At 45.2% G+C, this 26,228-nt stretch overlaps 1 long non-coding RNA gene across 1 annotated transcript; it reads left to right on the top strand.

Annotated features, from left to right (window-relative positions):
* The first annotated feature begins 932 nt into the window (after positions 1–932).
* On the top strand, positions 933–24,190 carry LOC111867730. The gene is made up of 3 exons (XR_002843386.2): positions 933–976; positions 2,151–2,286; positions 23,585–24,190. It is a non-coding gene; the product is annotated as an uncharacterized LOC111867730 (long non-coding RNA).
* The last annotated feature ends 2,038 nt before the right edge of the window (positions 24,191–26,228 follow it).

Genomic DNA, 26,228 nt, shown 5'->3' with positions numbered 1-26,228 from the left:
CTGCTCTGAAACTAGCCTCAAGCACGCTCAAGTTCGTCCGCCATAATACTATAGGCTTATGTGTGTGCTTAATGGTATTGGTTTTGGTAGCCGTGACTTCTTGCTGCTCAGTATGCGTAATTTGCTGGTTTGTACCGACACTACGAGACAGTGAAATGGATTGTTAATACTGTGTTAAGAGTTGTTCCCGTTTCAAACCACCACGTGGTGGCTGCTATCGTGACTAAGTTGTTCACAGAATTTCTCAGTGCCTGGAGGAAATACCGCGAACGTATCTCAAATCGAACCTCATCGCTTCCTTCCACATCCTTTCAATTCATTATTCACTAAACCCATCACAGGCCGTGCCATAGCTGAAGCGGTTAGTCGCTGGCTTCCCACCGCGGCGGCCCGGGTTCGATCCCGGGTCTGGTCAAGTGGGATTTGTGGTAGACAAAGTGGCGCTGGGGCAGGTTTTCTCCGAGTATTTCGGTTTCCCCTGCCAATCTTCATTCCACAGTCACCCTCACCTATCATCTGGGGTTGGTACAATTGGCCAGAAGTGGCCGCAGTTGAAGGGACTTAGTCGCACCCCACTAGCAATTAAAAAAAACATCATTCATAACTCCATGGAGCTGCGCCCTTCTTGAGAAGCCGCCTGTCGCTCAGCTCCTCAAGAATTTCCCAACGTTTTACTGAATCCGAATGTTCACTGCCGCGTTCACAAGAACCATCCCACTGGCTTCTATCCTTAGTCAGATCAATCCAGTCAATACTGCCCCATCCTATTACTGTAAGATCAAATTTAATATTATCCTCACACCTATGTCTCGGTTTTCCTAGTGGTCTCTTTCCTTCTTACTTTCCAACCAAAATCCTATATGCATTCTTCTCTTCCGTAAAGTGGCCGGGGCGTGAAGCTGACCATTCACCTATAACGAGTGCCGAGATCAAGAAACTGAGGGTCTATACATCCATTCTCCCATACGCCTTCAAGGTATAGTGCTTAATTAGTTAATCACAGAGATAACTTCACCTTCTCCCCCATACATGCTACATACCCTGCCCATTCCATCCTCCTTGACTTGATCATTCTGATTATACTTTGAAAAGAGTGCAAGTTATGAATTCCCTCTTTTATGCAATTTCCTTCAACCTCCCATTACATCACTCTTTGGTTAAAATATTCTCCTCAGCACCCTCAGTCTGTGTTGCTTCCTTAATGTCAAAGACCAAGTTTCGCACCCATACAGAGCCACAGGCAAAATTGTGGTTTTGTATATTCTCATCTGTATGTTTTTAGACAACAGACTAGAAGACAAAAGTTTCTTAGCTGAATGGCAGTAAGCATTACCCGAGTTTAACCTCCTCTTAATTTCCTCCTGAATCAGGTTTTGATTTGTTATAGCCGTTCCCAAATATCTGAACCACAGTTCAGATATTTCCAAAGATCTATTTGCTATCCTTATGTCATGATTTTGCCCTGCAGTCTGGTGACGAGACAGCAACATATACTTCCAGTTTTCTCTGCATTTACTTCTCGACTAACCTCCTTACCAGAGTAGCGTAGCCTGTAATCTGAACAACTGAAAGCGTTGTTTAACCAAGAATCGAGGCTAAAATAAGGGAAATCACAGTATGAAGAACTGGACGATATTTGAAAACAAATAGGCCTAAAAGGACTTGACTCTCCTGGTTCTTATCTGCACTTCCTTCCTTCCTTCCTTCCAGGAGGCAGAACAAGCACGTATAATTCTCAATCATTCATTTTTAATCCAGTGCTGAACTGATTAAAATTGAAAAGTTTTCAGAAAGCAGACACAGCAAACGTACGCCAGAATAGCAGTGCAGTGTATCAGTGCGCAGTGTAGCGCACAGAAACATCATACTACCGACGGTTCGGCACTCAGTTTCTCGGCAGATGGCGACGCCCACTGCCGGCAATAGGCCCGTGTAACTCCGCTTCGGCCTGCCGAATCTGCACTTCAGGTTTAAAGGCAACTGTTCTATATTCGCCGTGAACACTGTGTTATGAGGCCACCACGAATGCCAAGAGACAACTGTCTGAGAAACCGTGTACATCCAATTTCAATCTAATGTTCGTAAAAGTCGCACAGAGATCCGATATATTTGTTAACACCAGTGCGTATGTTTGTGTTTCGTGTTTCCAGGCTCCAGAAAATATTTCGATGCTGTCTGCGTTCGAGGAAAAGCGTTTCCAGTAACACAGGCCAGCGGGTAGTTAGCTACTGCTGCTACCACTTCCATAAAGTCTAAGATTCAACGCCGAAGATCACTCTCAGTATGGTAAGTCTGCCTCGCTCAACCTAGTTCCGTAAGATCCATTGTAAAATTACCCTCACATCCCCTTTTTGGTCTTCCAAGTTGTCACTTTCCAGTGGGGTCCCATTATATGAAACATATGCTATTAATTACGAACTTTCTTGTTATGTAACAACTTCCAGTCTCACGGGTCCAAATATTTTCCTGGGTGCTTTGCTCTTCTCTCATACTAAGAGACTTTCAGAACTCAGCAATATATGTTACTTCTTCGCAATAGGACGTGGTGTATAAAACTGACAGAATTAATTGTTTTCTGGAGGAATGGACGAGACTGAGCATAGTAGCAACAAATATTCCCTTAACTCATTCTTCTCTCAGTGTTATTGTGAAACTCACTGTTATTGGTTAGGGTCTATTGTTTCCTAGTTTCAAGTGTGAGAAACGGGTGAGGCATAAAAAATTAGTCAGACATAAAAATAACATTTACAAAATCAAAAACATACGCCGAGTCAAGTTTAATTATTACAGTACAAGAATACAAATTTATCATGACGTCAAATCATCCAACACCGTATCATCAGTCTCAATCCGGCCGAGATGCATTTACCACGTCAAGTTTTAATAAATGATACTTCTACTGACATGTCCTGTGTCTACTGTATAGTTTCACTCGTAACCATACAAAGGAGCCGAATATAATTCCATGAAATACAATGATAAATATGAGGAAATTTATATTTTACACGTTCTCGGTGTACCCCTATACACGGTGGAGTCTGGCGTAAATGGAACGCAACACTCGTTTGCTCCGCCATCTTAACTGCAACGTAAGCCTGCTTCCTGCCCTTTAAACTGGCAGGCTGGGCAAGACCGTCAGAATTGTAAAACTAGGAATAATTCAGTGTGCATAAAACCAGAAATTTCAAATTTATTCGCAAACTCCCTCCTTGTGTGCAGGGTAAAATTAATAACCTCCAACGTATGAATACACTGGCTTGGATTTATTGTCATTGCGTAAGCTTTGGCTGTACACTGGATAGGGATAAGCTAAATACAATTTCATTTCCATCCTTCAACATTCACTAAAAATATTAAAATATAAATTTTGGGTTACATAATGTATTGCATATAATATGTTCATAAAAATGTAAACATTAAGCTGCGAAGCGACAAATTTCAACACACTTGTTATTACAGTCTAAAGGGCGCATAATGATTGGTGAAATTAAAAAAAAAAAAAAGAGCATGTAACTGTCCCTTTGTAATTTAGTCCAGAAATGTTCCATCAACAGTCCACCATATACAATTCTGCCTACACCCCTACACTACCACTCAACAGCGGAATGAACCCGTCCGGACCAACATGCACGTTGACCTGGAAGGCATGATTAGTGGAACGAAACAAGAACACCATCTTGAAGGAACACACAAATTGTACTTACCGATATGACAATCCTTAGCCAAATCCTCTACAGTCAAACTTACAAACTAAACAGTTTCAGCCACACAGAACACACAACATTGGTTCATCATGATTCAGTCTTCAATTCAGGATCACTTACATAACTTTCACAATTACTACAGTCACTACACGTTTTAAAACTATTTTAAACCAAAGAAGGAAATCCTTAGGAGTTCTCAAAATGCCGGAGTATTTTCACTGCTTAAAACTATCTATCTTTGTGCGAGGAAAGGGGCCGACATGGTTAGCTTCACAGAAATGTCTCGCTTCCCTCCCCCTTTCACTCTCCCTATTGGCTAAAGGCACGCCCAATGGCAGCAGAGCAACACAGAGCAAGTCCAAAAGTGATCTGTGGGCGGAGTGTACGCAACCGTTGCTATGATACATGTTATCCCTATGAGCGATGTGACCGAGTAGGAGGGGGGGGGCGAAGGATTAACTTAGCAGACTAAAGGGAAGCTCCCCTACACGTACTGGAATTATAAGTTTTCCAATTTCCCATCTTCGATTTATACTGGTCCAGCGTTTCAATTTCACACTATTCTAGTATTGGATTAACTGCAGAAACGGTGTGAATCTCCATAAAATTCTGGAAAATAAAATATCCACAGAAGTAGGGAATTTTCATAACAGCCTAACGGTATTTGTCTCTTAGTTGCAGCCGAAGGAAAGAGCAGCCAATGGGAGAAACCTTCATGTAACGTTGCTCACGATTGGTTCAATATTATTGAGGAACTTGTGCACATGCGTAGAGCCCTTGTTCTCAACAACCCGGGCGGGAAGCGGAACCAACACAAAAAGAACTCTGTTTGTGTGTCATTTATCCCCATTCTGCGCACCAACAGACTGTAATTGGATAACTTGGATGGGAACCAATCCAGCTCGCATCTTCAAGGCCACAATTTGGGTTGGGGCGGGGAGGGTTTACTCCTGTTCCTAAAACAAACCAGTACATTTCTGACGTAATTAGTATACTGGTCCTGTTGTACCATTGCTGTGGTTGGTATACTTGTCTACTTCGACCATATTACTTTAATTAAATTAAAAAAGGCCAATTCTTCAGATTAGCTCTTATATTCCTAGACAAACTAATTCCATTGAGATGCTACTAGTCGCTCAGGCAGTCAAGATATTCCAGTCTTTTATGGAAACCAAATGTCCTTTGCCATACTAGGAAGAGCTCTCCACTGGAATCTATCAGAGCCAGCTAAATTAAGTCTGCATCCTCAGACACTACTTCTTCAAGATCCACTTTAATATTACCCCTTCAATACCTAGGTCTTCGAAATGGCGTATTCTGTTCAAATTTTCCCATAAATATTTCACATATCTCAAATTCGTGCTGCACATCCAACGCATCTCAACATTTTGAAATAATGCTAGTGAAGAAACAGCATACATTGGTCGGGGTATTTTAATTCAAGTAAATAATGGAACAAATAAACGGGTAGGGCGGTCATAATTAGGTCTAATTAGGCTACATTTAACAAATTGTAGGCCTGTTTAGCAGAGGGACTACAGCTGAAATGCCCCTTACAACATGATGTTTTGTTGCTGGATGCACGGGAATACACCTATAACCGTGCACATAAGCAACAAAGCACGGGTCTCGGGAAGGAAGTTTTCAGCCTTCGGCTAGCGTCCCGAGCACCCTCATTACCCAATTAATCATCAATCATCATCACGCTGAATGTAGTCTTCCAAATGGAAAACGGTGACATCACATTACCGTTTTTTTTTTAATTCGCTTAGTGGGGGGTGGAGTCCAGCTGGGTCCACTCGGCACGGCGGCCACTGACTGGCCTATTGTAGCCTGCCCCGGGTGATTATGATGATGGAGAATTTGGGGGAATTGAGATTGGCAGAGGAAACCGAAGTACTCGAAGAAAACCCGCCCCAGTGCCACTTTGTCCACCACAAATCCCACTTGACCAGAACCGGGATCGAACCCGGGCCGCCGCGGTGGGAAGCCAGCGACTAACTGCTTGAGATATGGCGTGGCCTCACATTACCCTAGGTATACCCACACTATATGTGCTGGGATAGCTCATTTGTTATAGCGACTGGCTATGGGCTGGAAGGCCAAGGGGTCGAAGTTCGAGTCCCGGCAACGTCAAGATCTTTTTTCCTCTCTACGTCGTCCAGACCGGCTCTGGGGTCTACAAAACTTCGTATTCAATGGATACCGGAGGCTCTTTCCAACGGGATAAAACAGCCGAAGCTTGACGAGGTCAAGAATACGTGGCTGTATACATTCACTCCCCAATACGTCTTCAAGGTATAGTGCTTAATTAGTTAAGCACAGGGACAGCTTTACCTTTACCCATGTCGTTCCTGTAGTACCCTTGAGATGGGATATTAAAGTCGCTGTGGGCTGGAAGTTCAATTCTGGGCAAGAGTAGGGAACTTTCATTTAATTATGGCGTCCAAAATGACCCTCTGGGACCCACCCTGCTTCCTATTCACTGGATGTCGTGGCTCTTCCCATTAGGGGTGAATCAGCCAAACAGAATGAAGGCTACTTTCACGCCCCCACTCGCCTTCGTGAAATAGCAGGGGTCGTTTTCCACACATTGCCAAGTATCCAAGTTAAGTACTGGGTGCCATGTCTGTGACTGCCCTGCAACAGCTTGTGTAGGCTCAGCCCTCGGCAAATGCAACCGGTCTCTGGGATCGAACACCTTATTATTATTATTATTATTATTATTATTATTATTTTGTTCTCAAGGGGGTGAGTCCACTTGGTATTGCGGCCACTACTGGCCTATTGTACCAGCCCTAGAAGATAGATGATGGTGACTGTGGAACAATTGGTAGAATGAAGATTGGCAGGGGAAATCAAAGTACTCGCAGAAAACCTGACCCAGCGCCTTTGTCCATCACAAATCCCACATGCCCAGACCTGTGCTCGAACCCGAGCTGCCGTGGTGGGAAGCCAGCCACTAACCGTCTGAGCTATGGCACGGCCTCTATAGAACACCGTAACTGAAAATCACGAAGCAGCTTGTGAAATGTATCAGGGAAATATGCAGCTAGGTTCTATGTTGCCTGATGCATGGGTTCCTGATTCGAACGGGTAGAGTGTGTGAAATCACAAAGAAACTCCATTTATTGCTAAGGTTATTAGAACAACATTCTCGTAACTGACTTCATGTAGCCGAAGCCATCTTGAGAACCCACCATTCACTCAGCCACTCAAGAATTTCCCAAATGTAATCCGAAGGTTCATTACCGTGTTCACAAGAGCCAGCGACAGGTTCCTATCCTCAGCCAGACTAATCCAGTCCACACCACACCATCCTATTTCTCTAAGATACATTTTAATATTATCCTTCCACCTACGACCAGGTCTTCCTAATGATGATTTTTCCTTCTGGATTTCCCGTCCAAACTCTGTATCAATTCTTCTCCTCATGCATGCTACACGTCCTGCCAGTCTCATCCTCCTTGACTTCATCACTCTAATTATACTTGGTGAAGAGTACAACTTATGAAGCAATTTGCTCCAACCTCCTATTAATCCCTCTTCGGTCCAAATATTCTCCTCAGCACCCTGTTCTCAAATATCTTCAGTCTAAGTTCGTCTCTTAACGTCGGAGACCGAGTTTCACACTCATAACAACGTAGACACAGGCCTACATTTCAGTCTTTCTCTCGTGGAATATCTGTCCTCAGAAAAGAAAACTTTGGCAGAAGAATGACATTTGACCATTGTCCTTCTACATTTGCAGCTAACTGGGGCGGAGGGGGGACGAATTTGGTTGCAACCTGTAGTCACTATCTAGGACTACAATCCAAAACTCGAATGCATTAAGCGTAACAATGGAGCCTACTCCGAGCCAATTGAATGCAATTCACACCGTCAAAGCATGTTGCCTGAAAACACTCCTACTTATGTATATTTTAATACGTATCTACTCGCTCTTCAAAGCGGCTGCCTACAAAGAATATTCTGAATCACTTTGTGCACCTATTGTTCCCTCCACTAACCGCCACTCTAATTGTTTAATTATTTGCTGCGAGTTACACGAATGCAATGCGATAGTGATTCCAGTTGTGCCAACGTAACAAAAGCCGTATGGCTGCGCGTGCAGCCTGCGTAGTAGGACAGCCGTAGTCCCGCACTCAGCAGTGAAGTGCCACGCAGCTCCTACTCGCTGTCTAGTTGTCTGGGATGGAGTTGGACTAGAGCTCAGTCGGTATAGCGAGTAGGGTGTGGGCTGCAAGATAACGGAATGAGTGTTCGATTCCTGGCAGAAGCAAGAAATTTCCTTTTCTTCTTGAGACCGACTCTGAAGCCCTTCAGCCTCCTATACAACCGGTATCGAGGGTTATTTCCCAAGGAATAAGGCGGCTGGGGCATGAAGCTGACCACTAACGTCCACCTAGAGCCGAGGTTAAGAACTGTGAAACTATACCTCCACTCCTCCATACGTCTTCATTTACCTTCACTTCATCTGGGCTGCAGATGGACATGGGTGACACCAGTAAGTCTACAGGGAAAGCAAGTGCTGTTAACTGCGCTTTGCCCCCCCCCAAAAAAAATAAAAACAAAACAACAGTACTGGGGTCTAGTAAAATTCTTGTTATGTAGTAAGGAAGGCGGCTTGTAGCCTGTTGAGGGCTCTAGTGACACCGAAGGAGAAGTAAAGTATAAAGTTCCCCCTGTGCTTAACTAATTAAGCACTATGCCATGAAGACGTATGGTGGAGTAGATGTATAAATCCACGTACTCTTGAGCTCTGCACTAGTTACGGGTGAGTGGTCAGCTTCACGCCCCGGACGCTTAACCCCCGAGAAATAGCCCCCGGTACCCATTGGATAGGAGGTTGGGTGGACCCCAGAGCCAATATGGACGACGTGGCGAAGAGAAAATTCTTGACCCTACCGGGACTCAGACCCCGACCCCTTCAGTCTTCCAGCATATAGCCGGTCGCTATACCGAATGCCGGGTAGTAGTAGGGTCTATACCAAGGGTTTCCAAACTACGGTCCACGATGTGATTTTATCCGGCCCGCGAAAGAATTCTACAGAAATGCGCCAATTGAACGAATTTTCCAATGAGTACTGGTAAATGTGATTCCGAGCTTATTGACCTGACATATGATACTGCAGTTCGATGGCTTAGCTGTGGAAAGGTTATTTCGCGCTTCTTTCAGCTCAGGAATGAAATTGAAATATTTCTTACCGAGAAAAACCATCACGAACCACTTTTATCAGATACCAAGCGGCTTTGGAAATTAGCAGTTTTGCTGATCTGGTGAACCATATGAACCATTTGAATTTAATGTTGCAGGGTGAAAATAATTTAGTCTGTGGTTTATTTGCACTTATCAAGGCATTCAGAGCAAAGTTGATACTTCTGGAAAGCCAAGTGAAAAATTGTAACTTTGTTCATATGCTATACTGTGCAGAGTTGCATAAAAAGGGTGAAGCAGAATTCCCTTCCTCGTTTGCAAATTTAGTCATTTCAGAGTTGAAAGAACAATTTCGGAAGCGATTTGCTGATTTGGATTCCAGTGCTTAGGAAATTAGATTGTTTCAAAATCCGTTTGACTGTGATGCTGCAGATGTCCCAAGTCAAATTCAAATGGAAATTATTGAACTTCAGGAAAATTATCAAAGACAAATACAAGGAAGGAAATTTGATAGCATTTTATACATTTCTGAACTCTGAGCAATTTCCAAATTAAAATAAATTTTCTTGTAAATTTATCTCCATTTTTGGGACGACATATCTGGGTGAACAAACTTTTTTCCCAGATGAAGTACTTCAAGTCGAAATACAGGGCAAATTTATCCGATGAACATTTGAAGTCGCTACTTGTGATTAGAGCTTCAAAATTTGAACCTCAATTTAATCAGATTTTAAGAATGCAAAAAGAGTTCCATCATTCACATTAATTGTTTTATTATAATTTGTGATTAAAATATGAGCATTTGCTGCTACTGTCTGTTGTCATTAATATACGATAATTTATTCTCATGTACTTTGTATTTAGTTTATGAAATTCTGTCCTTTCAATAAAACTCATATACCTAGAGTTATTAATTTCTCATTTTATCCGGCCCGTTGAAACTGCTGAATTATCTAATGTGACCCGCGGTTCGAAAAGTTTGGAGACCCCTGGACTAGACCTATCATTATTAGACCCTGTTATCATTGTCATGCAGCTAGGCCTATTGGCCGTATAATTTACGTCTGTAGCACAATGGATGAGTCTCAGTAGTGCATTCAGGAATGTGATGACTACAAGCTGGACGGCCGGAATTCGATTCCCAGTTGGGACAGGGATTTCTCTCGCGGCCATGAAGTTTATAGCGGCTCTTGGAACTCAGCCCCTAATCCAGAAAATTATTTCTTATGGGGTAAAGCGTCAGGACGAGCCGGTCACGGTAGCCGAGCGGTCTAAGGCATGCACTGTCTTCGCTCGCTTGGAAGCCCGGATCGTGGGTTCGAATCCCACTCAGGGCATGGATATTTGTGTGCGTTTTTCTGTGTTTGTGTACAGGTAGAGGCCTTGCGACGAGCTGATCACCCGCCCAAGAAATCCTACCGAATGTCTAAGATCTAGTAAAAAGCGAAGTGAACGGAGAAGTTCATGGAGGTAGGCCTAGGCCCACTGGGGCTGTAGTGCCAAGGGAAAAAAAAAGCGACAGGACGTGAAACCGGTTAATCCTACTCAGTATAAATGTCTATAATAGGCCTCGTCTATGGAACTTCTGAACTCCTGTAAACGCCGCCATGGAAGGGAATGGGGGTCGAAATGAGATTACAAGCATTTTCTTTTCATTAATTGTATTCACCTGTCTTCGTCAAGAGGATGAGGTGGGCAGGGCATGTAGCACGAATGGGAGAGAAGATGAATGCATGTAGGATATTGGTGGGAAAGCCAGAAGGAAAGAGACGACTGGCAAGACCATGGTGTAGGTGGGTGAACAATATTAAAATGGATCTTAGAGAGATAGGATGGGATGGTATTGATTAGATTGATCTGGCTGAGGATAGGGACCAGTGGAGGGCTCATGTGAACACGGTAATAAACCTCCGAGTTCCATAAAATGCTGGGAAATTCTTGAGTAGCTACAGATTTGGCTTCTCCTCAAGAAGGGCTCAGCTCCATAAGTACTTCACTTCCCTTCAACTCAGGAGAACTCAGGAACAAGAATATTACAGAAACAAGGTCGCAGCAGACAGTGATTAGAACCACATCTAAACACATGTCATACAAACAAAACACAAACACACATAATTAGTTGTCACATCTAGGAACGGAACAGAAATTCAAAGAACAAATGTAACAGTTAAGTTATAAGTCACGTTCTCGTGAAGAAGTCACAGACACGCTCCTTTCCTGTGTCCTGGCTGTATCTTGAACTACATAGACCTATAGAGCATGTACTCAAGTCAGTTTTACCGACTTCAGAAACTGATCGAGTCAAACGGGGTACAATATTTCCCTTTTGCGCCCATCCAGAGAGATGACACACCGTGACTCCTTTCAGAGGAACTCCATTAAACACGTCTGGAATGTATCTTCCTCTTGGAAATGTGGATACAGGAGTAATGTACAAGGTGCGACAATTTAATTCCCGCAATGTCACTGTGAAAGCAAAATTTGCTTACTTGTGCACCAGCGCCTGCTATCGCCTTCGAAATGCTCTCCTTGTGAAGCTATGCACTTCGTGAGACGATGATGCCACTGCCGGAAACAGTCTTGAAAATCGTTTTCCGGAATACCTCGCAGTAACACCACGTTGCGTTGGATGTCAGGAATGGCAGCAAATCTTTGTTCCTTCAGGGAATTTCTTAATTTTGGAAAGAGTCAAAAATCGCAGAGGGCTAAGTCAGGTGAATAAGGTGGATGGTCCAGTTTTGTAATGGATTTCTTAGTCAGGAACTCGCGAACGCTTAACGTATCACGCGCAGGCGCATTGCCATGGTGGAGAATCCACTTGTCAGGCCGGAGTTCTGGTCTTTTTCTCCGAACATATTCCCTTAACCTTGTCAGCACTTCCAAATCACACTGTTGATTCACCGTTTGTTCGTACTCTGTCCACGTTTGCGTATACTGAACAAGAGTCGATTTATATTCCAACGTAAAATAATCAAGGTCAGTCTTGTATGAGAAAATGTGCAAGGCCTTTGCACCTACTTTTCTTCGCTACGTAGTCCAGTCCGCTCTGGGTCCGAACCCGACTCAGAGAGTAACGCGGCTATGTAACGGAGCTGATTATATTTAGTGCTGAGGTTAAAAACGCGTGAAGCTGTAACTTTACTCCTCCTGAGTCTGTTTCTTGATGGAGTGCTACTTAATGAAGCACAGGGATAGCTTTGTCTGTTTTCACGTGTATCATCTCAGTACATGATACATCTTTTAGCAATAATATTTTTTCAAACCGTGATAGCTCAGTTGGTATAGTGACGGCATACGGTCTGGACGGACGGGATCCAATTAGCGGCAGGGGCAAGAGACTCTTCTCTATTTCACAACGTCCAAACTGGCTCTGGGGCCCACCCAGCCTCCTATCCAGTGGGTATTGGGGAGTCTTTCTCCGGAGTAGAGCAGCTGGAGCGTGAAGCTGACCGCTCACCGCTATGCAGTGCCGAGGTTAAGAATGGTACAGTTATACCTCCACACACCCATTGCTTGATCAGTAACTGTCAGATGACAGGTCCACAGTCTCTTCCAAAACAGTTCCTCCACTTAATGTGATCTTCTGTTTTTGGAAAGAGACTATCCAGGAAAAGTGATAATGTGGTAGTTTTTCCATTTGCTTTCCACATCGCAGTACAACAGCCGTTCAAACCACTCTGGTCACGCCTGTTGCTATACGAACTTGAACCATCTCGAGCATCATTTGTTCTGTGCTTCAAGTCGCTGCTGATGACGCTGCTTCCGGCATCAGTTTTTGGTTTTTGGTGTCTCTCTTCGTCTGATGCCTACCCTTTGACCTGTCCAGCAAGGGAGGCCCTGCCAGTAGCTATGCTACCGCTGGTATAGCTCTCAGGGTCCTTGGCATACTCAAACCCCTCACCACGATAAGGTGGAGACACCAACGAGGGGCCACACACCCATATGTCTTTTTAATTAAGCACAGGGAAAACTTTAGCTTCTACCGGATGTAATTTTATGATATCTCAGCTACTGGAAATAATAGCAAGAGACGTTTTAGAACATGAAGGTACATTCGAATTGCTTGTCGATATAAAAACCTGCTAAAATTGAGATAGGGTAAATAAAATGACAGAGAGCTCAGGCAGAGCAATAGGAGTCATAGGAAAACCTAGGAATAAGTCTAAGCAGAAAAACCAATTTAACTCTCGATTCCCAGAATGGGGTCTGGAGGACAGCCTACCCAAATTTTGTGGCAGAGGAACATTTAATTTCATATTGCCACTTGCAGGGGGATGCGTGACTTAGAGACGGAGTTTGGATTGGATGATCGGACACACTACACGTAATTACAGGCAGGTATCTTCACTAGTCGTATCCTGGCAACGGATTCGTAAGTCTCACTGTTACTGCAGCACACTATAAAGTCTTCCTTGCACGGCCTAATTCCTTCCTTGCCATTTCTTCTCAATTATTCTGCCAACTACCAACTCTGGAGACACTCTCAGTTCTCTCTAGCTGCCCGAGATCCTCGCGGCCTCCACAGAAAAAAAAACCGCTTCCTCTATTGTTGCGTGTAGATTCACTGCTGTAGAGATGTGTTTAGTGCACCGTTGCGTAGCAACGAACGCGGCACTGACCACAGAACACACCACTCTTCTATCGTTGCGCACGTTCGCTTCCACGGAAATGTGTTTACCTAGCCGTTGCCTAGCAATTGACTACTCCGGATTTCAGGCTTCATGTCACAATATTTTACCCAATATCGGCACAAATGTAACCGGCTGGACACGTTATACCTACGTATCAGTTGGAGCCCTTACATTTACATTTCACTCAGAACTCTTATCAGTTTCAACTGAAATCCCTTCGTGCAGAGTTTACTATGGAGACAGGACCGGCCTAATGAACTATATTTGGATCCGTGTCCATTGTTCCTGGCAAAATTAGCGCAACGAGGATTCAAATGACGGATGAGTCATGGATGTCACCATGAGACAGACTCCTGCAAGGTTCATATGTCGCAATACTTCGCTCGAGTTTGTCACGAAGAGCAATGCTAGAAATCAGAGCTGTGCTCTTGCGACATTGCAGAATTATGCAATCGTACAGGCCCACTATGCCGCTCACAGTGGCCGCACGGTCTAATGCATGAACTGTGTTCGCTCGCTCAACCCTGGGATCGTGGGTTCCCACTCGAGGCATAGAGGTCTGTTTGCGTTTATGTACTGAAGTGAAACGTAGTGTTTCAAGACTTGGGAGCAACAGGAATAGAAGAATAAGAAGAAGAAAGAGGAGGAAAAACATACCCACTATGTCTCGTCTACATAATTAAACAGTTTAAAATCTAGATGTCCCTCTTGCCTCAACAAAATCTGAAGCTTGTGCCTCAATCTTCCACATTCAGAATTAGCTTCTAACTTAATTAAACAACACATGACACGTATCGTTTAATAAAATAAATCAGGGTATACCTGGGAGAGAAAACAGATGGTTAGTGCACCGAAGACTGCAGTCGGTTCATTTAACACTAACCATGGGACAGTAATGCCTCCGTTCTGTTCGCATGCTACGATAGCAACTGCGTGCAACTGTGCTTCAAGTTTAAGGTAAAAGTAACGTTATCACTGGGTGTATTTAATTAAGCACAACTCAGTGAAGACGTATGGGGGGGAATGCAGATTTTTTTTTCCTTGGCGCTACAGCCCCAGTGGGCCTAGGCCTACCTCCATGAACTCCGTTCACTTCGGTTTTTCTAGATCTCACACATTCGGTAGGACTCCTTGGGTGGGTGATCAGCTCGTCGCAAGGCCTCTACCTGTACACAAACACAGAAAAACGCACACACACAAAAAAACATCCATGCCCTGGGTGGGATTCGAACCCACGATCCCGGTTTCCAAGCGAGCGAAGACAGTACATGCCTTAGACCGCTCGGCTACCGTGACCGGCGAATGCAGATATAGTCCACCATTATTAACCTCGACACTAGAGGGAGGTGATTGGTCAGCTTCACGCCCCGGCCGCTTTACTCCCGCGCAAATAGCACATGGGAGCCTATAAAACAGGAGGCTGCTTGGAATCCAGAGGCGGTCTGGACGTCATGGAGAGGAGAAAAATCTCGTACCCCTACCGGGAATCATACCTCGACTTCTCGGTCGTCCAGCCCGTACTCTGGTCGCTATACCGCCTGAGCTGCACCGGCTCCTCTGTGTTTCTGGTCTGACCTATCCACGTCATGACATGGCACGTTCCGGATCTAAGCAATAGAAGTTGGCAGGAAGGTCCGCTAACGTCACATCTGTACCGTCTTTCAAGAAGAAAAACGCATCATTGGGCCTGCAACTCTGTAGTCCCAAGAGATCAGACTTCATACATGCATTGATCAATGGCCCTACAGCCCTCTGTTTGGCCCTGGCCTCTTCTTCAGTTCCGTAATCTTTTTGGCACAGACGGTAGGACTCCATGGAGGCAATACGTTTCTGCAACATGGTTACAATTTGAACATGGTGGTGGGGCTTGCGTGACTCTATGACCTGGAGAGCTATGCCGGCGGTAGTTTAACTACTGGTAGGGTCACCGATGCCGGAAAAGTCAAAATGTAGAGTCCAGACTAAGAGAGATACCGTGGTCCTCCAGGTTGGGGGTTGGGCATGAGGCTAACAACCTCATCCTGTAAAGAGAATTTTGTTCAGAAACCTAACAACCAGCCTCATATAAATGGAACATATGGGAAACGGACTACGCAAAGGACAAGGAACAATGATATTGCGATGGCAACTTGGAATGTACCCTGAGCTATGGCAAGGCCCACTATGTGGGCTTACTTCACAGAAGAGCATAACATCTGAGCGGGTTTGACGTAACAGTCTTCAATCTGATACTCACCACGTTAGAGCTACAGTACATAGGCCTAATACGCGGTTAATCTAACATGAATATAATTTAGGCCTTATCACAATGTACCAAGCATGGAACCCGTGAGAAATGCTTCCAAAGTTTTAGTAGGGAAATCCAAAAGGAAGGGGAAAACACCTGGAAGACTCAGATATAGAGGAAGAATAATGTTAAAATGGGTATTAAATAAATAGGACGTGAAGATGTGGACTAGATTCAACTGGGCCTCAACAGAGACCAGAAGCAAAATCATTTGTACATGATAATGAACCTTCGGGCTCCATATGGAAGTTCCTGACTAGAAGAGATATTATTAGCTTCTCAAGACAAGGCTCTACTGTACAGAGGTTGTTAGGATATTGAAGGTAACCTGCCACTCACTACGTCTAGCTGCAGCTTAATTTCAGACAGTGCGGGGAGGGGGGTGTGTTGCAAGCGTTTTGCTGGGCCAAAGAAGGCCAACTGAGAACGTTCTAGAACAATTTTCTTCTTATATTAAGTTGAAAAGAGGGGGCACGCGGTGGCGTAGTCGCATGAGTCACTATGCTACAAACCGGAAGGTCGCGGGTTCAATTCCCAATGAGGTCACTGGATTTTTTAATTGACTTAAATCTTCCAGCCGCACTATGAAGCTACGGCCGACTTAGCCTCTAACAGAAATGAGTATCAGGAATCTTCCTGGGGTTAAAAGGTAGCCGGCGCGTGAAGCTGACCTCGCCGCCATCTGTGAGCGGAGTCTAGAAAATTTGGCAGCCTCGACGTCTCACATCCTTATGGGCCTCAACGGCCTGTTACAGGGATAGCTTTACCTGTTTTATTAAGGTGAAATATGCATAATTGATACCATTGCTTGCCATAGTATTGCGACAGACGGTGCTGTTCGCAATCGTCGGCAAGCATTTTAATATTAATTTAAAAAAAATATTGGTGTAGTGTCTAAATTAAAAATTTACATTACAGACAAATTTTCGCAGTAGCTCCGCGGGTCCTCACGTGCCGTAGTTTGCCCACCCCTGGCCTAGTGCATTTCCTCTTCGTACGCGTGAGGGAAGCAAGCCAGGAGCGAAGAACGTTTACATCTTCTCTGAGTCACGCCTCATGTGCCGGACAATCCATGACGGGCGGGATGCTACCAACAGGAGCAGCGACGTCACACCTGGCTGGGGGTTTGATTTGGAAGAAAGTTGAAACAGCAGAATATTTGGAACACAGCCTGCAAAACCATTCGGAATATTTGTCCTCACTATAGCGTTCAGAACTTCTTTTTTTTTAAGTTGGGCTGAGTTCACTTGGTACGTCGGCCACTAATTGGCCTATTGCACTAGCCCCGGATGATAGATGATGAATGTGGAGCAGTTAGTGGACTGAGAATTTGAAGGAGAAACAGACGCGCTCGCAGAAAAACTGCCCCAGTGCCACTTTGTCCACCACAAATCCCACATGACCTGCGTTCGAACCTGGGCCGCCGCGGTGGGATGCCGCCGACTAACCGTCTGAGCTACGCACGGCCTCTCATAACGTCCTAGTCTTTCACTCCGGACCTGAGGCTCTTATCCGGAGGTAGAGGCGATTGGACCGTGAAAATGACAGCTCCCTTCCATCTGGAGGATCGATAACACCAGGCTGTGTAGTGCTACGCACACTCTCTGCCGCACAACTTCCAATTCAAGCCTCAAATCTTATAATTTACAGGGAAATGTGTTGCCCGTCATGAGTGGCTGCAGGGAGCAGACCTTGTCCGTGGTCAGAAGAAATGAGCTGCAATGAAGAATTCCATCTTCTGGGATATAACGCCGCGTAGTCCGTTGAAAGTCAACCGACGTTTCGGAAGAACATGTCACCTTCACCTTTGGCGTCACTTTCACGCTGGTTTCTTGCTTTGCTTATCCTTCAACCCTGAAGATGGAGGCGACATGTTCTTCCGAAACGTCGGTTGATTTTCAGCGGATTACATCCAAGATGATCAACTCTTCAGGTGCAACGAAATTCGTATACAGCGTTCTACGTTTTTCCGGACGTAAAGAACGGCAGCGGTGCCTCTAAGCTTTCACTGGAAAGCGAAGCTAAAATCGGATTCCAGTCTTCTAAATGGCGCCCTGGGATAAGGAAAATTAGAATTTGAAATGTAGCGGGACTGTGGCTGGGTCTACTTCCGCTAAAGAGAAATCCACATGTTCAAGGTAGGAACGAATGAGCCGGGGTAGCCTAGTCGATATAGCGACTGGCTACGGGCTGGGAGACCGAGGGGTCGGAGTTCGAGTCCCGGTAGGATCAAGAATTTTCTCTTCTCCACGTAGTCCAGTCCGACTCTGAGGTCCACCCAACCTCCTATCCAGTGGGTACCGGAGGCTCTCTTCAGCGGGAAAAGCGGCCGGGACGTGAAGCTGACCACTCACCTCCAACTAGTGCTGAGGTCAAGAAAGTGTGGATTTATACATCCATTCTCCCATACGCCCTCATGGCGTAGTGCTTAATCAGTTAAGTACTGGGAAAACTTTACCTTTTACGTAGGTATGAAGCGCGATGCTGAGGTGAGTCCAGCAGCAAAACTTCCGTTGGGAGCTTAACGAACATCGAGCAGTTACGAGGGCCCACTTCATTACTTAGGAACCTGTGTACGTTTCGAAGTTTCCACGGCTGAGATTGCTCAGCTTGTCTTTCGTCTGAGCTGCGAGACTGATGCAGTCTCATGGGCGGACACCGGCAAAAGCAACACCTGTTACGATCTCGCTAAGGGACGTCCTTTCTCGCAATCCCATTTCCATCCAGTGACCCTGAAAACAGTAGCACTGTTCCTATTTGCCTGGATTAGGCTGCGTTTCCTCACCCACTCACCTGGGTCTCAACGACCACTTTCCTTGCCTATAGGCCTATAATCCCAAACGTTTTCTCACCCTACACACTTAAACCTGAAAACAGAGGTAGCAAGTACCTCCGAAACATCAGTGTCCGCCTATAAATCTATACGGTGTCAAAAGCCGAAAGATTATGATCTGCATTTCACTAACTGTGTGATGATGAACATGTATATTACGATATATAGGGCCTCTAAGGGCTTGCTTGTACTTTGTACGCAATTTAGCGTCACTTGCAGCAGTAGAAGCATCGCAATGAGTATAGGGGCCCAAGGGCCATCTCTATTTAAAATCATCTTCCCAGGCTGACTAAGACAATTAGTTCTGGGAACCAGGTCGTTCATCAACGCTATCACACGAGCGTGCAGAGTTCAGACCGCATCACACTATACACGCTTTGGTCTTCCACGTATCCCCTCTCCATTAAGCCTTCTTATCTAAACTTGATTGCTGCTCATCTGTGTAGCTCCTTTCGAATTATTAACCCTTACAGGTTTCAGCATTGGTCGAATGATCAGCCAGTAAAGTGAGGAGACTGGAATGCCACGTTTTCATTCCGGAGGGCCTTCAACAACGGCCCTACAGACCAGACTGGCGGGTGATATATGATTCCGTTTCCTTGTAGATAAAGAAGCAGTGCACTCATCTTCAGCTTTGAGGAGACCAAACCGCGTGACGCTTCACCTCTGGGTCCCTTGCACCCCTCTAATAATACTGAGTAAAATTACATATTAAGTAAAAAAACTTCCCCTATACCACTTTGTAATTTTGTCATTTCACACCCAGTTCATCTCTCGCTGAGGTGTTTGGTGGCCTTCTCAGTTACTCCAGGAGAATGGTAGATAAGAAAAATGTAAAACTATCCCTGTAACAGGCCGTGGAGGCCCATAGGGTTGTGAGTCGTCAAGGTAAAAGGTAAGCAAAAGGTAAAGTTGTCCCTGCGCTTAACTAACTAAGCACTACGCCATGAAGGCGTATGGGGAGTGGATTTTCTTGACCTCGGTATTAGTTGGAGGTGAGTGGTCAGCTACACGCCCCTGCCGCTTAACCCCCCGGGGAAAGAGCCCCCGGTACCCATTGGACAGGAGGATGGGCGAGCCTCAGAGCCGGTCTGGACGATTTGGAGAAGAGAAAATGTTTGACTCTACCGGGACTCGAACTTTGACCCCTCGGTCGCTATACCAATTACGCTATCCGGCTCCCGAGACGTCGAGGTTCCCACATTATCTAGACAGTCGGCTCACAGATGGCGGCAAGGCTGTCAGCTTTACGTGCCGGCCGACCTTACCCCCCCCCCCCCATGAAGATTCCTGGTACTCATTTCTGTTAGAGGCTGAGTCGACCCCGCGATCTTCCGGCTTGTAGCATAGTGCCTCAACCATCTACGCTGCCGCGTGCCCCGGGAGAATGATAGATATAGCAGATAATACCTGGAAAAAGGACCACCTTCTCCCGGATTCTTGTCTACTAACAATATCAGATCAGCTGACGCTGTACGTCTGTCTGCTCTGCAGTTGAAACAGTAGCGTTAGGTAGCGCAAGGCTCAATTTCTCTGTTTTAGGGTACCTCGTACGTTCAAAGAGGCAACGATGTTTCTTGTAGTTAGCCAATATAACAATCATAACCACACACACACTGGTAGGCCTAACCCAAAAACCTCACGATAACTGAATGAGACGCAGTGAGCCTGGGGCTCTAGCCAGAGCGCCAGGACACGCGACGATCGCCAAGGTCACTTGTTATAACCAGTTCCAAACACATTCGGCTGTCCTCAACAAGTCATTTCTACTCGTTAGTCTTCCAGGCCGGGGGTAGCGTCTTCAACACCGATTGTACCGTCCTGTTACATTATGGAGGCCTCTGAGTTCGACTGTCCATTCCCGCAAACTTACTGCTTCTCGAGGGACGGGATCAGTTTGCTAACAACTGCGAACAATAGGTACTGTGTGGAGAGTTCTTTTTTTGGGCCGCACCATAGCACAAGCGGTTAGTCGCTGGCTTCCCACTGCGGCGGCCCGGGTTCGTGCCCTGGTCTGGACATAGGGGATTTGTGGTGGGCAAAGTGGTCCTGGGGTAGGTTTTGTCCGAGTACTTCGGTTTCCCCTGCCGATCTTAAGTCCACCAATTGCTCCACAATCATCTATCATCTGAGGCAGGTACAATAGGCCAGAAGTAGCCGCAGTATCAAGTGGACTCAGTCTCACCCCACTAAAGTAAAAAAAAAAAGTAGTTTTGGACAGCTGCGCAAGAGAAAGAATTCCGCACGTACGCTCTATTATCCAAGCTTCACGAGAAAAGGAATATACTCTTACAAAGCAGGTTCCTTCCATTGTGTCAGTCTTCGCAAACTTATATGGGAACCGCCCAAGTGCTAGCGAACACAGTATATAAACCATCCACTGATAAGCAACGGCCCAGTAAACAGTTTCCTAGGAGACGCGTTCCTTGAATAAACAATCCATCGCTAGGTAAAGCCTACAACACAATTATCACTGCTATGTAATGACTGGAAATAGCGTCTCCAGGGAAGCAGTTCAGCAGAACTCAGTATCCAAACGGTACACCCAGATGTCCACTACACTGTCGGTGTGAAAACCACTCGAGGAAGAGCCCAACCGGGACCAGATCAAGTCAATCCCTTGTGGAGGCAGGGTCGAATACCTCCACCATAGCCCTGTGAGTCGTAGGAGGCAACAAAAGGAGAAGTCTCGAATCTGATACAGAAAAATATGGTCGCGAATCCCACGGGACTCAGGCCCGAGAATGACTGAGCTGGCGAGGGCCAACAGCAATTGTAAACGACAGACCCGTTCTCTCTTCGGAGAGGGCGCCCCATATAAAAAAGCCACAACTGTCTGGCAGTAATAAAAATCTGGCCGTAAGCCTCAAATGAGTTCTTTGTTCCGAGACACACTGGCCGACTGACCGTCTGTCGTAACATAAGACTCAAGACTCGATTCAGATCAGATCAGCCTGCCTACATCTTTTTCAACCAGTCAACCACAAAGAGAGAGAGAGAGGTCTTCTTCACACAGCTTGTCAGCAACCAGTGACCTTCAGTTCCTCAAGCAGAAATTCGTCTTCATATCTGTGCAACTACAATAAATGCATGTATTTCTGTGCAGTTTAATAAGTGGTTGTCTCTTCATACATCGACATCCCACGCTTATTTTCCCATTTCTTTATGAGAGACATCTTAAGTCGTTACGCTTCTTGATACATGATCAGGCCGGAGTAAATGCTGACACTACAGCCTCTCCATGGGCTTGAAGGTATCAACGCAATCACTGGACTACCACTCTTTGTCTAGCATTCAATTGGAGGAACTTCTAGGTGCTTTCAGGGCATTACATAAACAGGACCGCAGTAAAAATCATTCAACAAGATCTAAGCATGAATAGGAGCTATTAGTCCCTCGTCCATTCAAGAAATTCTCCGCATTTATGGAACCCGAAAAACCATTACCATGTTCGCAAGAGCCTGCCACTGGACCCTATTCCCAGCCCCTGAATTCAGTCCAATTCTTCAGACACTGTTTCTGCACTACCCAGTTTGATATTATCCTTCCATATATCTAGGTCTAACAAATTGTCGTCTTCTTTTAGGTTCTCAGAGTAAAATTCTGTACTCCTATTAATTTCTCTAAATGCGCCTTTCCTCTGTCTTCATTCCATCACACCAATAGCTTAATGGGCATGTGAAAAGGAATTTTATACAAATTATTAACTTCTTCATTACGCAATTTTCTCCGTCCTTCTGTTACTTCCTCTGTCATAGGCTGAAATATTATAGCCAGAAGTCTGTTCTCAAAAGACCTCAATCTATGTTTTTTTTTTCTAAAGGTGAGATACCGAGTTTCATACACACACGAAACAAGTGAAATTATACTTTTTTAGATTTCACGCTTTACATTCTGAACTGATAATTAGCACTTAAATTTCGCATAGTGTGGGGTGGAGTCCAGTTTTGTCCACTCGGCACGGCGGCCACTGACTGGCTTATTGTATCTGCCCTGGGTGATTATGATGATGGAGAATTTGTGGAATGAAGATTGGCAGGGGAAACCTAAGTACTCGGAGAAAACCTACCCCAGCGCCACTTTTTCCACCACAAATCCCACTTGACCAGACCCCGGTTTGAACCCGGGACTGCGCGGTGGGAAGCCAGCGACTAACCGCTTGAGCTACGGAGCGGCCTATACAATTAGCATTTAATCCGCTGTTAACTTCTTCGAGAATAAATTCGGAAGCAAAATATGTAACTTAGACGTTCTAGTTCGGCGTAATGCAAGACATTGGAGGCCTGTTGTGAATATTGTCAGAAACACTTAGAGACCAATTGGGCTCGAAACTTAACTTCCTTGGGTTGACTGTACAGGATTTCATCACTACTTAGGTCAAACGGTGCATACTGGACAGAGAGCGGACGAGAGCTCTGAGGCAGTCGCATACTGACAGATCAGTGTAGTCGAAAATCAGTTTCAGCAAGATTCAGTGTGGATCTGTAGCCCACATAATGCATCTCCTTAATACATTCAAAGAGTCGTTTCATGCGGTAAAATGTAAAAAGGTAAAGCTATCCCTGTAACAGCCCGTGGAGGCCCATAGGGTTGCGAGACTTCGAGGCTTCTACAGTCAGCTCACAGATGGCGGTGAGGTTCTCAGCCTTATGTGCCGGCTGCCCTTTACTCCCTGGAAGATTCCTGGTACTCACTTCTGTTACAGGCTGAGTCGACCTCAGGGCCATAGCGCGGCTGGAAGGCTTAGATCAATTGAAAAATCCAATGACCTCATCGGAAATGGAGCCCGCGACCTTCAGGCTTGTGGCATAGTGCCTCAACCAACTACGGTACCGCGTTTCATGATGACAAACTGGCAAGCCGAACCAAAGGCATTCTGACCACAATCAAACGACTAGTTTCAAAAATTCAGTCTTTGTGGACCTTCCGCTTTGGCACTGAAAGTAACTCATGTAGCGTCTTCTGTTCCAGGTTCGAAGGAAGGGTAGAGTTCGCCCTGTCAGCAGTTGGCGGCACTTCTCTGAAAGTGGAAGCCCGAATGAAAGGTTGGGCTGTACACCATGGAGGAAGAAGACAGAAGGTGCTGATAACAAAATCGCGAGAATTGGGTGTCAACTGACACGAGGAATGGAAAGAATAACAAGAAAAAGAGCTTCGTGGTTTAATCTGTCTCTACTCATTTGCACTCGGGCTACAGAGGGCTCATTGTCTCATCCTGTCATCTGTAGACCACAGCGTAAGAAGACTACTTGACAACTTTGTGATAACATACGTTCATTTAGCGTCTTAAATGCTCTTTTTTGTATTAGGTGCGTATCGTGCATGATAGTGGTGAATATGCATAGGCTTAGGAGTTCATGGAGTCGAACTCGTTATAGCGATGGGCTACGGGCTGGACGGCTGGGGTTCGAATCTCGTCAGGGTCAGACGGGCACTAGAGCCCATACAGCCCCCTATCCAATGGGTACCGGGGGCCCCATTGCCGGGACTAAAGCGGACGGGTCCTGGCCGCGCCATAGCTCAAGCGGTTAATCGCTGACTTCAACCCGGGCCGGGTTCGATCCCGGGTCTCGTCAAGTGGGATTTGTGGTGGACAAAGTGGTGATGAGGAGTGGTTTCTCCGAGTACTTCGGTTTCCCTTGCCAATCTTCATTCCAGCAAATTCTCCATCATCGTAATTACCCGGGGCAGGCTACAATCAGTGGCCGCCGCGCCCAGTGGACCCAGTTGGACTCAACCCCCCACTAAGAGAATTTTAAAGCGGACGGGTCGTGAAATTACCACTAAACTCTTTCTAGTGCCGAGGTCAAGAAAGATGGAGCTAGACTTTCACTCCCACACACGTCATGGCATAATGCTTAATTAATTAATCACAGGGATAACTTTACATTGGTTGGTTAAGTGCATGGCTGTTCTTTCTATTTAAAATGAGAGAGCTTTTTGAACACGCTTCTGATAAACTGTTTAACAGAAAATGGATGAAAATGACCAAGATTGCGGAAATAAACTATTAAATTACTGGACCCCAAAATAAGGACTGCTCTCATGAACATGAAGAACATAAACAAAGAAGAACAAACAAAAGCAAGAACATACCAAAGTTGACTGCGAATTTAACTAGCCCTTATCATTTGAATAGATCTTATATTAAATTAAGTACTATGCTAGTGCCTTCCTTATTATATTAAGTATTGTAACATGACGCCTGAAAGCCGGAATAGTGTAGCCAGAGCGGAAATCCATTGCTAGCCAACGGCTCGCAAAACACACGTCCTCCCAGTAACGAACAGAGGCAGAAAAATCCATTACTGGGCAACGGTTCGGTAAGCACATTTCGAAGCAATAGATAAACACAGAATAACAGAGGAACTGTGGGACATGGTGGCTTATTTTCGGTTCGCTGGAAGTTATAAAAGAGTCAGTTCACAGTTCATTCGTAAACGAGCCGTCATCCGGGATTCATTGATTCATAAGACAATTCAGAGGTTGAGTGTTCAGCTGTGGTGTGTTAACCAGCGGAAAACCGAAGCTGAAGAAGTGACCGGCTCCTAAATCAGACCCAAGTCAGTCACAGAGTGGAAGATAAGGCACTCGTAGTCCAGTAAGCAATGGAGCGAGTCTGAGGCCGTCATCAATAGCGAGCTGTTATAACTGATTGTAATTGTGAAGAAAGTGCTAATAAATGCCATCATCCAATCCATAACGAAGTTATTATTAGTCACGCAAACCTCTCAAACTTGACAGTCTTATTACTCGTACTATTATTACTAGGCCTTCTGTTACTATTCACTCACTCACCCACTCGCTCTTGGAGCTAAGCCCTTCTTGAGAAGGCGCCAGTTGCACACTATTTTATGAAACACGAAGGTTCATCACCGTATTTACAAGAGCCATCCATTGGTCCATACCCTGAGCCAGATCAATGAAATCCATACCATCCCGTCCTCTCTCTATAAGATCCATTTTAATACTGTCCACCCACCTACATCTCGTTCTTCCTAGTGGTCTCTTTCCTTCTCGCTTTCCCACCAGTATCCCACATGCATTCCTCTTCTCCCCCATTCATGTTACATGCCCTGCCCACCTCAGCCTCCTTGACTTGAGCATTCTAATTCCACTTGGAGAAGAGCACAAGTTATGAATCTCCTTATTATGCAGTTGTCTCAAACCTCCTGTCACTTCATCTCTCTTCGGTCCAAATATTATCCTCAACACCCTGTTCTCAAACACCCTCACTCTCTGTTCCTCCCTTAAGGTCAGAGACCAAGTTTCACACCCATACAGAAGCGCAGGCAAAATTAGAGTTTCGTATATTCTAATTTTACTGTTATTATTATTATTATTATTATTGCAGTAATTATTACGTAATGGACAACCAGTGGCAGGAATTTTTATCTTAGGCTATAGCAGAGAAGCTACTAAGTAGACCAAGGCTCTAGCTTCAGAAGCAAATCATAATGCCTGTTAATGTAAAACAGACCTGCCATTCAGTAAAGAGTTTCAGTACTATGGAATGGAACAATTTATGCTTATGAACACGAGCAAATAATTATGTCAGCTTGTCTTCATAACTTGTAAGCGCGACAGCATAAACGTTTCTGGTGAAAGATTATGT

This window comes from Cryptotermes secundus, unplaced genomic scaffold (genome assembly GCF_002891405.2).
Source record: "Cryptotermes secundus unplaced genomic scaffold, Csec_1.0 scaffold80, whole genome shotgun sequence".
NCBI lineage: Eukaryota > Metazoa > Arthropoda > Insecta > Blattodea > Kalotermitidae > Cryptotermes > Cryptotermes secundus.
The sequence above is the reverse complement of the archived record's forward strand: the minus strand, read 5'-3'. Positions and strand labels throughout refer to the sequence as shown.